Below are 11,003 nucleotides of genomic sequence, written 5' to 3'. Positions count from 1 at the left end.
ACATTATTTGTCTAGGAGAGATGATTTTCAGGTTCAGTCTGACTTTTGATAACTGTTCACAAGGCTTTACACACTTCCTACCAAATAGTAGTTCCACAGTGAACCTATATAGCAATTAGTAAAGAAAGCCATTTGTACAAGACTGCAAAACAGAAATCACTAAATGATAAATATGAGAATATATACCAGACAATACAGAGTGAAGGAGTTCTCTCATTGGGAGTGAGATAATACAGTTCCACTGAGAGTCCCAGTTCTCACCCAAGGGGAAGTTCCCCAAAATCTCAAGTATAATTGATTTCCTTTGTAATCCTCTGAGTTTTATTTTATGCACATTTCTGAGAAACGGTCCATTGGTTTCACCACACTGCCAAAAGGATTCGTAACAACAAATCAAAACAAAATAAGGTTCAATAATTCCATATCTAAAGAGACATTGTATATGGTCCAAAAATCATCACCAATTTAACTTTTAGAAGATGAAAACAAGAGCATACAATGAAAGCAAAGATTAGCAAAATCCTGTAAGAATAATGGCTGGAGTGTTAAAGGCCAGAGTGAGTTGAGACATCCTCTCAAACTGTTATCCAATGCCAAATACTCAACCAGACTCGGCACCAACACTGGTCTCTAGCATCTGCCCTTGCAACACTATCTAACCTCAGCCTAGAAGAACACAGTAGTGACTGAGGCCCACCTCCATAGCCTTTCCATGTAACACCATACCTTGGAAATATGAGCATGATTGATCTACTACCCACCACTACCAGTATGAATAGTAAAGTCCCATCACCTGCACCTGTCCCTATCCCTGGTATTACTTAATAGTTGGCAATGTAGGAGCAACTATACCTGTCTCTCACCTACAGTTCTCTCATCTTCATCCTTCTCAACCTTACTCCACCTATATCCTGCCCCAACTCTGCCCATTCGCATTCTACACTTTGCAATTCCCACTTGATAATCAACTTCCCTTCATTTTTGCCCTCTTCTTTCCAAAGTCTTGCACTTATTTCTGTCTACTCTGGATGAACCTGGATTTCCCCAGGTGATGTTGCAGCTCTGCTGATTCTCTCCAGCACTAATTGTGTCTTTTCTTGTCTTTGTTACATAAGCGAGTCCTGTAGGGAAAACTGGAATACTTCTTGTTCTCCACTGCCACTTCTTTCACTTAGTGCTCTCTCCTCTTTTTAAGTTTATTATACATATCATAGTTGTATATGATAAGGACATAGCTGCATACTATAAGATCTATAAGAACAGTTACAGACCTACTCTTGAGATATCTCCTTTTCTCTCTCTACATGCTTTCACTCGATAAGCTCATTAACTCTCATGGGTTCAATTATAATCTCTATGAAGATGACTTCCAGAACTATATATTCAGCCATAGCCTCATTCCTGAATGCCAGTTCTTCATCACCAACTGTCTGTTGCTACCCACTTCAAATTGAATTCCTTCAAAACACCTCAAACTCAGCATGTCTAAAACCAGAATCGTAATCTTTTCCATGAATTCATCATACTTCTAAACTTGAATGAAAAAATATTTACTATGTATCAAGCTCTATGCTAAGAATTGGGGATACAAATGCAAAAGCATAGACAGTCTTTGCTCTGATGAATTTTACATTTCACAGAGAGAAACAACATATATAGGGGAGTGATGGCGATGGCCAGGGAAAGGTGCTTTAATATGTAAAATTCTTGGTAATGGTGAATGAGGCCACAAGGGATTACATGGACACCACTCTATCCTGAAGAGTTGATTTGATCATAAGCAAATGATCCAAGTTCATTGTTCCAGAACTAGATGTAGGGTAATTGTGCCACAGTGAGGTTGTTAGAGAGGAAACTATGAAAGAGGTGACTGGAAAGGAACATGGCTGTGGATTTCCGGAAATAATAGTCTTGATGAAACAGCTACTGATCAAGGAAGTGGAGTCTCCAGTGCATGGTCTCTGGCTTGGGCAGCAAGGTGGTTAGTGAGCAGGCTGTGGAGGAGGTGGTCATTCTTACTGTTTTCTTGGCAATATTCTTGATTACTCACTTTCTCTCATTGTTCTTAGCCAATTAGTTGCCAAATCTTACTGTTTCTATTTTCACTACATCTCTTGTAACTGATGCTCTGGTAGACACCATGGCCAACAGGGAGGGAGAAAAGAGAAGAAGTATTACTCTCCAGGAATAATTCCTTTTCATGGGTCAGGATTTTCTGGTTGGGTCCTGCTAACTCTACTTTAATTTCTCAAACAGTGGTCTATTAAGAATAACCAGAAGGCATGGCTAATTATTATTTATCCAATGAAGTTGCTCCCTTTTGACTCACTGTAGGGACTTGTTTGCACTTCCTAAAAAGCCACTTTGTCTCATTTTTACAGTTAGTTTAACTTCTCGTTATCAATTCCTTTTCTATGATTAGGTTCTGTGATTTCAAGGACCAACCCCTACATAAATTTAGACAAGTAAATAGAAATTTCTGAAAAGAGTAGTTTTAAGAATTTGAAGTGCAATATAAAATCATTCAATTTTTCAGTGAGTTTAGCATCATATGGGTAGCAATAGCTGGGAAATACAATAGGGAAACCAGGACAGTTGAATGTGGAGATAGCAAGTAGAAGTAATGGACAATGGTTCTGAGGTTTCCATCTGTTTTTCTACCATCTTAGGGCTGCTTTCAGAGAAAGTAGAAGTTCTGCATTGATATTTATTATGTTAACCCATTCTGCTGTTTTGTTTTGTTTTGTTTTGTTTTTCCAGAGCTTTTTGTTTCAGCTAGATTATGGAAAAGGACTTTGTCAGATGAGACGTCTTTGTCACCTAGGAGTATGAATTTGAATTTCTATTGTTCTTGAGCAACTTTCCCCATGTACTTCTGTGTTCTTGTATGTTTTGTATGCTTCTGATGAAGTCTTGTGTGCCAAACCATGTTTTGGATGTCCAGAAGTCTTGGGCGAAAGAGCATTCACTTGGGACTCTATAGCATTCTAAATACATCATTCACCTTTTACTATTTATTACTCATCACCAACCTTCATATTATTGTTGTTCATTCTTTGTTTTCTAACAAGACCAATGACATGGGAGTGATGTCTTGACTTGTATGTGAATTGGAGTTCAGTGAGGCAGAGTTACACAAAATCGTTGGCCTTACTCTCCCTTCCAAAGTCATTGGAGTTCAGTGGAAGGACAAAAGTCAAGACCACTGGCAATGGCTTAGGATGCAGTGGATGGCCTTGGTGTCTTCAATGCCTGACCAAGCTCTAAGTGCTCCAAAGCTTCAGTTGCCTTCATGGTCATTGGAACAAATTCTTCTCATCTGCCCCATCTGCCAAAGGAAGTCTTTATATGCTTGGGGTAGTCATCTCTTTAACTCACCTACAAGTCTGAGGCCTGTCAGTTACCCTGAACCTGGTTTAGCCCATCTGCCAAGATGGTTTACTGTGAATGTTACAGCTTCTTGGAGTCACAGGAGAGAGTGGAGGCTCAGAGGATTAAGGCCTCAAAGGAATCTGATGGCCAACATATAAGATTTCTTATTGAAATGAAAAATTCATAAGAATCACAATTCTTCAGGATTCTTACCCTCTTTGTGATCCTCCCCTGCTTCTCTCAAACTCAAGCTATCCACCAACCTTAGGCTCTCCAGTAATCAGGGATTATGGACATGTGCCAACATACCTGACTCTGTAAAACATTTTTTATAAGAGTAGTGTGAAAGTGTTGGAAGTATTGTTGAAATTTTTTGTTTGTGATGGAACTGCATATTTTCTTGTATGTGGGGATAAATGACACGTCCAGGTCTTCTCAGATGGTAAAGTCAGCTATGAACACACTATGCCACTATACTGCCTGTTGTAGGCAGGCTATCACTTTATAAACAAAAAAAGAATCCAAGAAGTACACACTGTTTTTAGGAGAAAAGACACATTTGCACACACACACACATGACAATAATAGAATAAGAACATAGTGGTCTTTCATGGATGTTTTTTCCACAATTCTTCAGATTTCAAGGAAAAGAGAAAAAGTATGAAGTTAGATAAATTAAAATCGACTACATAACCTTTAAACAGCTTTTGGTCATGGACATTGCCTTAATGCCAGAATCTCAAAAGGCACATTTAATTAGTCCCAACTGGCTTTATGTATAATGTTTTGGGGATCAGACTTCCCAGGCTAACATTCTCTACAAAAATATCCTAATGTCAGCTCCAGGGAAATTCCTTTTGAATTGTTAAGAAAACTTTAACTTTTTTATTCTCATAATATAATCATTGTTACTGACCTTTTAGCAGACATAAAGAAGGTGCCCTAATATGCTCATATTTTAAATCCCTCAAATTCCCAGAGGACATGATTTTGTTGTCTCTTCTTAAGAAGTAGTAAATTCAGGCAATCAACTGGCTTCTTCAAACCCCTTCAAAGTTAATGAAATTTAGGTGAGATAAGAGATTTCTTATTTATTTTTATGTTAAATAACCACATTTGAATACATCTATTTCTCCAAATTCTCTTAGCTGTATTCTTAAATTTTAATTTTTTAAAATCTTTTAGTTGTCTTTCTGTATTTCCTAAAATCTGAGAAGCTCTGCTACACATAGTCCTCTTATTCAGTAGGACCATCAGTTCAAATGTAACATTAATTTATTGAGAAATATGATGATAAGAGGACAAAATACATTGAATGAAAATTATACCTATTCCTAAGGTAATGTCATTTTATGCCATTACTAACCTAATAATTTGAGGCACTATTGACATTTCTGAACTCTAAAGAGTTGATATGTTGAAATTAGTCCCAACTGGGTTTTTTTTTCACTTTTCCTTTTAGACCTTAAACAATTAATATCCATAATCCAGAACCATTTATTTAACTAAAGTCTGAGAGGCACAAACTATGGGAAACTCTAAATGTTACCCAAGTGAGTAAACAAAAAGAAATAAAAGTGGCAGACAGGCATCAGTGTGGACAAATGTATTTTTGAATTATCCAAAATATGCTTAAAATATGATATGGGGGAGGGATTGTGTAGATTGTTTCTTGAAGACGCTGGTCCAAATAATGCTTATGCCAGAAAGGCCATTTAATCAGAAAGGGCACTGGAAAGAAAGGAGAAAGGCCATTGTTCTCTACAAAACAGGTGCCTCTGGGCTTGGAACATTGGTATCCATGATAACCATTGTTCTCTTTGGAACTGGGGTCTTTAACCTTTGTGGGTCATGGTCCCTTTTGGCAGCCTGATAGAACCTATGCACCTCTTCTTTGAATTATGTATTTAATTGCATAAAATAATATTATTATACAGGAAATCAAAGGTTTCAGAAAATAAAGATATGAATTTTTTCCTATTCATATCCACAGATGGGAAAAATATCTCCATTTTTTTGAGGTCCATGGATCCTCAGTATAAGAACCCTTGTCCTAGACATAACAGAGAGGATAATTTCAGAAACATGGAAGGGCAATGAAAATGGTCAATTAATTGGACCGTGGAAATAGTAATGTCTCTGGAGTCAGAAGAAAAGGATTCAAAACCTGTCTCTGATGCTGACTCACTACCTGTGCACCTTGGGCAAGGTATGACCTCCCTGTCCCTCAGTGTCCTTTCCTGAGGGGCTTGAACCAGATGATTTCCAGACCCCCTTCCAGTTCAATGATTCTGAAGAACGGGACCTTCTGCTCTATGAAGATAAGTCAGGGAATGGAAAAATGGAAATTAATACAAAGGTATTAAAGGGTATCCAGTGTATGAACACAGACTTCTTCCCAAAAGGAAAGGTACCCCCACAAAAAGCTTGAAGAAGGGAAGTTAGGACAGAAAGAAAAAAAACATGTATACAATAAGCCAATTAAACAATAGGCATTTATTAAGTAGTTACTATGTGATAAGCATTGCTCTGTGTGCTTGAGGTATAAAAATGAAGCACAAATAAAACAGTTCCAACCTTTCAAGAACTTATATTTTATAATGAGATGATATGAATAGAGAGTTGGAATTAGAGTCAGGAAGGCTTGAGTTCAAATCCTGTCTCAGATATGTACTGGCCATGAATCTCTGGGCAAGTCATTTAGCTTTTTTTCAGCCTTAGTTTTAAAAATAAAATAGGGATGATAATAGCATCTACCTCACAGGATTATTCCAATGGTCAAATGAAATAACACATATAAAGCTTTTTGGAAACTTCAAGTGTTATATAAATGCTAGCTATTATTATTATTATTATTATTGCAAACAACATGGGGTGACAAGTATGCATAAACATGTTTATATGTAATATATATGTACATATATGTAAAAGTTAATCTGGGGATGATCCACTAGCAGCTGGAGGAATCAGTAAAGATAGTGATTGACTGAGCTTTGAAAGATTTCAGAACAATCATTCTAATCAGTGTGGGTGAAGAGGGAGTTCATTCTTCTAGGTGGTAAGTTTATCTAATTTTTTTACCCCAAAAAATGGTGTAGGCAGAAAATATGATTAGTCTTAAGGATGGACTAGCATAGCAGCTTAGTACAGTGGAGAAAAATGACTAGATTTGAAGTCAGAGGACATGGGTTCCACACCTACCTCTGTCACTTACTTCTTGTGTGATGTTTGGCAAGTGACTTAACTTTTCTGGGTCTTGGTTTCCTCATTTGCAAAATGAAGGAGTTGGGCCAGAAGACCTCAATGGGCCCTTCTAACTCTAAATCTATAATACTGCCAGTGATCCTGTGGCTTGGAAAAATCCATGGGTCCATTAAAGGAAAGCTAAGACATAAGCTAATCTGGCACATTTCCTAAACTTTCAAAGTTGGTGTCATAGCCAGCAATTATCTAGCCTTGTCATATCAATCATCCTCAGATGATAGAGCAAACAAAATACTGAACCAGATAGATCATGAATCTGTTCCATGGAGATTCTTATGGAAGTTCTAAGCTTAACAGATCTAAAAACATACATTACAAATATTCTCTCCTCCATAGACAATAACTGTTTGCTAGGTGAAGAGAAGCCTTTGCCCATAAGACATTCTCCAACTTAATTCAAGAAGAAACCATGTTCATTCAGTCTGCTGCTTTTTTACCTCGAACTCAGGAGAGTTTCAGAACCTGTATCCACATTAGCTGACATGCTAGATTTCAATAGACAGTACTGGAGAAGAAAAGAAGAGGTCCCACCCCTCTCTTTGCCCAAGGAAGTAAGAAAAAAGGAGTGGACATGGTATGTTAACATATCTTATATGTTCACAATTTCTATTTTCAATAGAGAATTCAAAGATAGTTGATGAGAATTACACTATGTCACAGGAGTGTATTCTCATTGAATTCATAAATCACCAAGAGATGAAGATCATCTTATATATATATCATTCCTTATAATCTATCTGATAACCATTGTGGGAAATCTTGAACTGGTGGTATTAATTTCAACTGAATCTCGACTTCATGTACCTATGTGTTTCTTTCTTGGTAACTTGGCCCTTATGGATGCTTGCTGTTCCTGTGCTATCACACTGAAAATGTTAATGAATTTCTTCTCTAAGGATAGAATGATTTCTTTCTATGAATGCATGGCACAATTCTATTGTCTTTGTCTTGCTGAAACTTCAGACTGCCTCCTCTTACCAGCCATGGCATATGACCGTTATGTGGCCATATGTGACCCCCTACGTTATCCCATGCTAAAGTCAAAAAAACTCTGCATTCAGATGATCATTGGGGTATATGTAATTGGCAACTTAACTTCTATAATTCATGTTGGCTTCCTATCTAGATTAACTTTCTGTAGGTCCCACCAAATTAACCATTTCTTTTGTGACATTATTCCATTATATCGACTCTCTTGTACTGATCCTTATATCAATGAATGGATAATGTTTATCTTTTCTGATTCAATAGTAGTCTTCACTGTATCAACTGTCCTTGTCAGTTGTCTTTACATCCTCTTTAGTATTTGTAGAATGAAATCTAAGGAGGGAGGAGGCAAAGCCTTTTCTACCTGTGCATCTCATTTTGTGTCTGTCTCAATATTCTATGGTTCTATCTTCTGCATGTATATTCAACCAGGCTCAACTGAACAAGGGGATAAAGATATTTCAGTCGCTATTTTTTACAATACTAATTCCCTTTTCAAATCCTTTTATTTATAGCTTGACAAACAAGGAAATAATCAGGACCCTGAAAAACACTGTGAAATATTTTAGGATACTTTGAAATGAAATCCATCCCCTGTGTCTCATTGAACTAAATATGGTATTAAAAATCTTTGTTATGGAAAGTAACACAAAGAAAATAGAAAATCCATGTTTTGGATGGGAAACATTATTACATAATCATAAGATTAAATCTAGCAAACTTGCATATTTGGAATTTCTTGAATATGTATAATTATGCTAGATATTTGATTAGATATATGATTATGCTAAAAACTTGGAATTTCATGAATGTGTATGATTATGCTAGATATTTGTATATTATGTGTATTGTGCTAGATATCAAAGTTACAATAACACAAGAGTCATTCAGGAGTCAAGTGATTAAGTAGCCCATTGAAATGAAATATATTGGAGAGTTACTGATTACCAAGCTGAAGAAGTTGGCCTATCATCAGAATTAGCTAGCTATGGAAAGGGAGAATCAAATGAACAAAAATTTTTCAAAAATATATGAAACTATATCCCAGCAGGATGTAGAATTAATAGCAAATTAAAAAGCAAGCTTTGCTATTGATGTTCATATCATCTCTGTTTTCTCATGAAGCACCTCACTGTAGTTAGATTTTGTTCTCAACTTCTTCTCTCTTCCTTTTCTCTCTCCCTCTTCCCCATTAGATTGTAAGCTCCTTTAGACCAGAGACTGTTTTTGACTCTCTTTGTATCTTCAGAACTTAGCAAGTTGCCTGGCCCACAGTGGGCACTTAATAAATGTTTTTTGACTTGACTTTTTCAAAAGACTAGTATTTTTTGAAGTGAATTTCCATACAAAAATTTCTGTTTCCCTCTTAAGGGCACACCTGTGTCTGGGGTTCCATGATGACACTCATTTTCAAGCAATATGGTAATGTCATTCTATCAAACTATTGCTGACATGAGCCTGAGGCTACTATGCCTATTATATTTTTGTATGAATTGGGTTAGTAGCCAGTTAGAAAATAATTCCTTAATAATATGTCAATAAATTCAAGAAATATTTTCCCCAAATGCCACTGATTCATTGCTTAGTGAGTAAAAAAGCAAAACTTTCAGATCTCACTGAGTGCAGTATAAAACATTTCATTTGTAAACATGTATAGAGACAACACATTGGACCTTGAAAATTTATACTCAACAGCTAAAAGTAGCAAACATCTTCTACAATTCAATTCAATAAATATTCATTGAGTGCCTACTATGTATTAAATATTAGGAGAGAGGGGAAAAGAAAAAAAGGCATAAAACAGATTGTGTTGAGAAATTACCATTCCATTCAAATTGGGGCTTGGGGAGATAGGTACTCATGAAAAAGAAAACAATGGTAGATAATATGTGATCATATGTCAGATGGTGTAGTCCAGACAACATTTAAACAGGATTATAAATAAGAGAAAGGTAAGCATGGACAAATAATAAAATTATATGACTTCTTTGAAAGAATTGAGTTAGACCTTGGAAAACAAGTCAGATTTAAATAGGCAAAGAGGAGATGACAGAGTATACCAAGCAAGGGGGAATTTTTTTTTTTGTTTGTTTGTTTGTTTTTGTTTTGGGTGAGGCAATCAGGGTTAAGTGACTTGCCCAGGGTCACAGAGCTAGTAAGTGTCAAGTGTCTGGATTTGAACTCAGGTCCTCCTGACTCCAAGGCTGGAACTCTATCCACTGCACCACCTAGATATCCCACAAGGGGAAATGTTTATATTATAAATATGATGATCTTAACCCATTTATGCCTATCTATCCTATGTGGCTCTCATTCATATCTTCCTGTAAAATTACCACAGAGGATACCCCAATGTTTTGGAGAACTTTCTTGCTTGCTCAGTAGAAAGTATTCTTTTGATGTCAGAAGAAAACATAGAAGGTCTTCAGAAGAGAGATAAGGTTGGAAAAATAGATTGCAAGATAGGGAAATTTGGATTTTATCCAGTGCACAACTAGGAGTCACTGGAAGTTTTTCAGCTGCATTGGAGGTTTTTCAGCTGTAATATAATGAAGCCAAAGAACTGTTTTAGAAAAATTAATCTGGTGGCAGTGAGCAATCTAGATTGAATGGGGAAGGCACCAGAAATAGAGTGCCCTTTAAAAGACTTTTTTTCAGTTAAGCAGTCAGGAGGTGATAGAGCAAAACAAGTTGTTTGGTGACAGGAAGGAACAAATACAAGAAACTTTCAAAAAAGGAATACTTGATGGAACATAGTGATTGATTATGTTTCAGGGATGAAACATAGAGAAAAATCATAGATGACTCCAGCATTGGATCAGAAGTGAGAGGACCTGAGTTTCAGTTCTGGTTCTGTCATTAACCAACTTTGTGACCTAGTACTATTCACTTAACATCTCTAAGCCTTAGCTTCTCTATCTGTAAAAGAGTAAATTTGTCAAAATAAGACTTAAGGTCCCCTCCAACTCTAAAATTGTATTTATGATCTCACAGATGAGTTGGAAAATATTGGAGGTTATAGAAAGATGAGTATTGAGTAAATGGAGGCACAGGTATAGAAGTTTAATAGTGAAAGGAAATGAAGAAAAGGAGGACAGGAGGTCAAGCAAAAGATTGAGTCAAGGTAAGGACAATGTTCTGTTGCAATTTGAGGACCAGGAGAATAAATCATTAGAAAGGGAAAGAGTGAAATGATCAGTATGGAACTAAGGCCCCTTAGGAATTGGGAAAATATAGAATTCTATGGCAAAACAGGAAATAACAACCCCTTGGATAATGAAAGTAGTCAAATATTTCCAGAATTTTCTCTACAAGTGCTAACAATCTTTCTTAAGGAATGCAACTAAATACAATTGTTTAAAATTCATGTATCTCTATTT

At 36.4% G+C, this 11,003-nt stretch overlaps 1 pseudogene; it reads left to right on the top strand.

Annotated features, from left to right (window-relative positions):
- The first annotated feature begins 1,857 nt into the window (after window positions 1-1,857).
- LOC114022902 lies at window positions 1,858-8,202 on the top strand (annotated as a pseudogene).
- Window positions 8,203-11,003: the final 2,801 nt, after the last annotated feature.

This window comes from Vombatus ursinus, unplaced genomic scaffold (genome assembly GCF_900497805.2).
Source record: "Vombatus ursinus unplaced genomic scaffold, bare-nosed wombat genome assembly UNPS02014814.1, whole genome shotgun sequence".
Lineage (NCBI taxonomy): Eukaryota > Metazoa > Chordata > Mammalia > Diprotodontia > Vombatidae > Vombatus > Vombatus ursinus.
The sequence above is the reverse complement of the archived record's forward strand: the minus strand, read 5'-3'. Positions and strand labels throughout refer to the sequence as shown.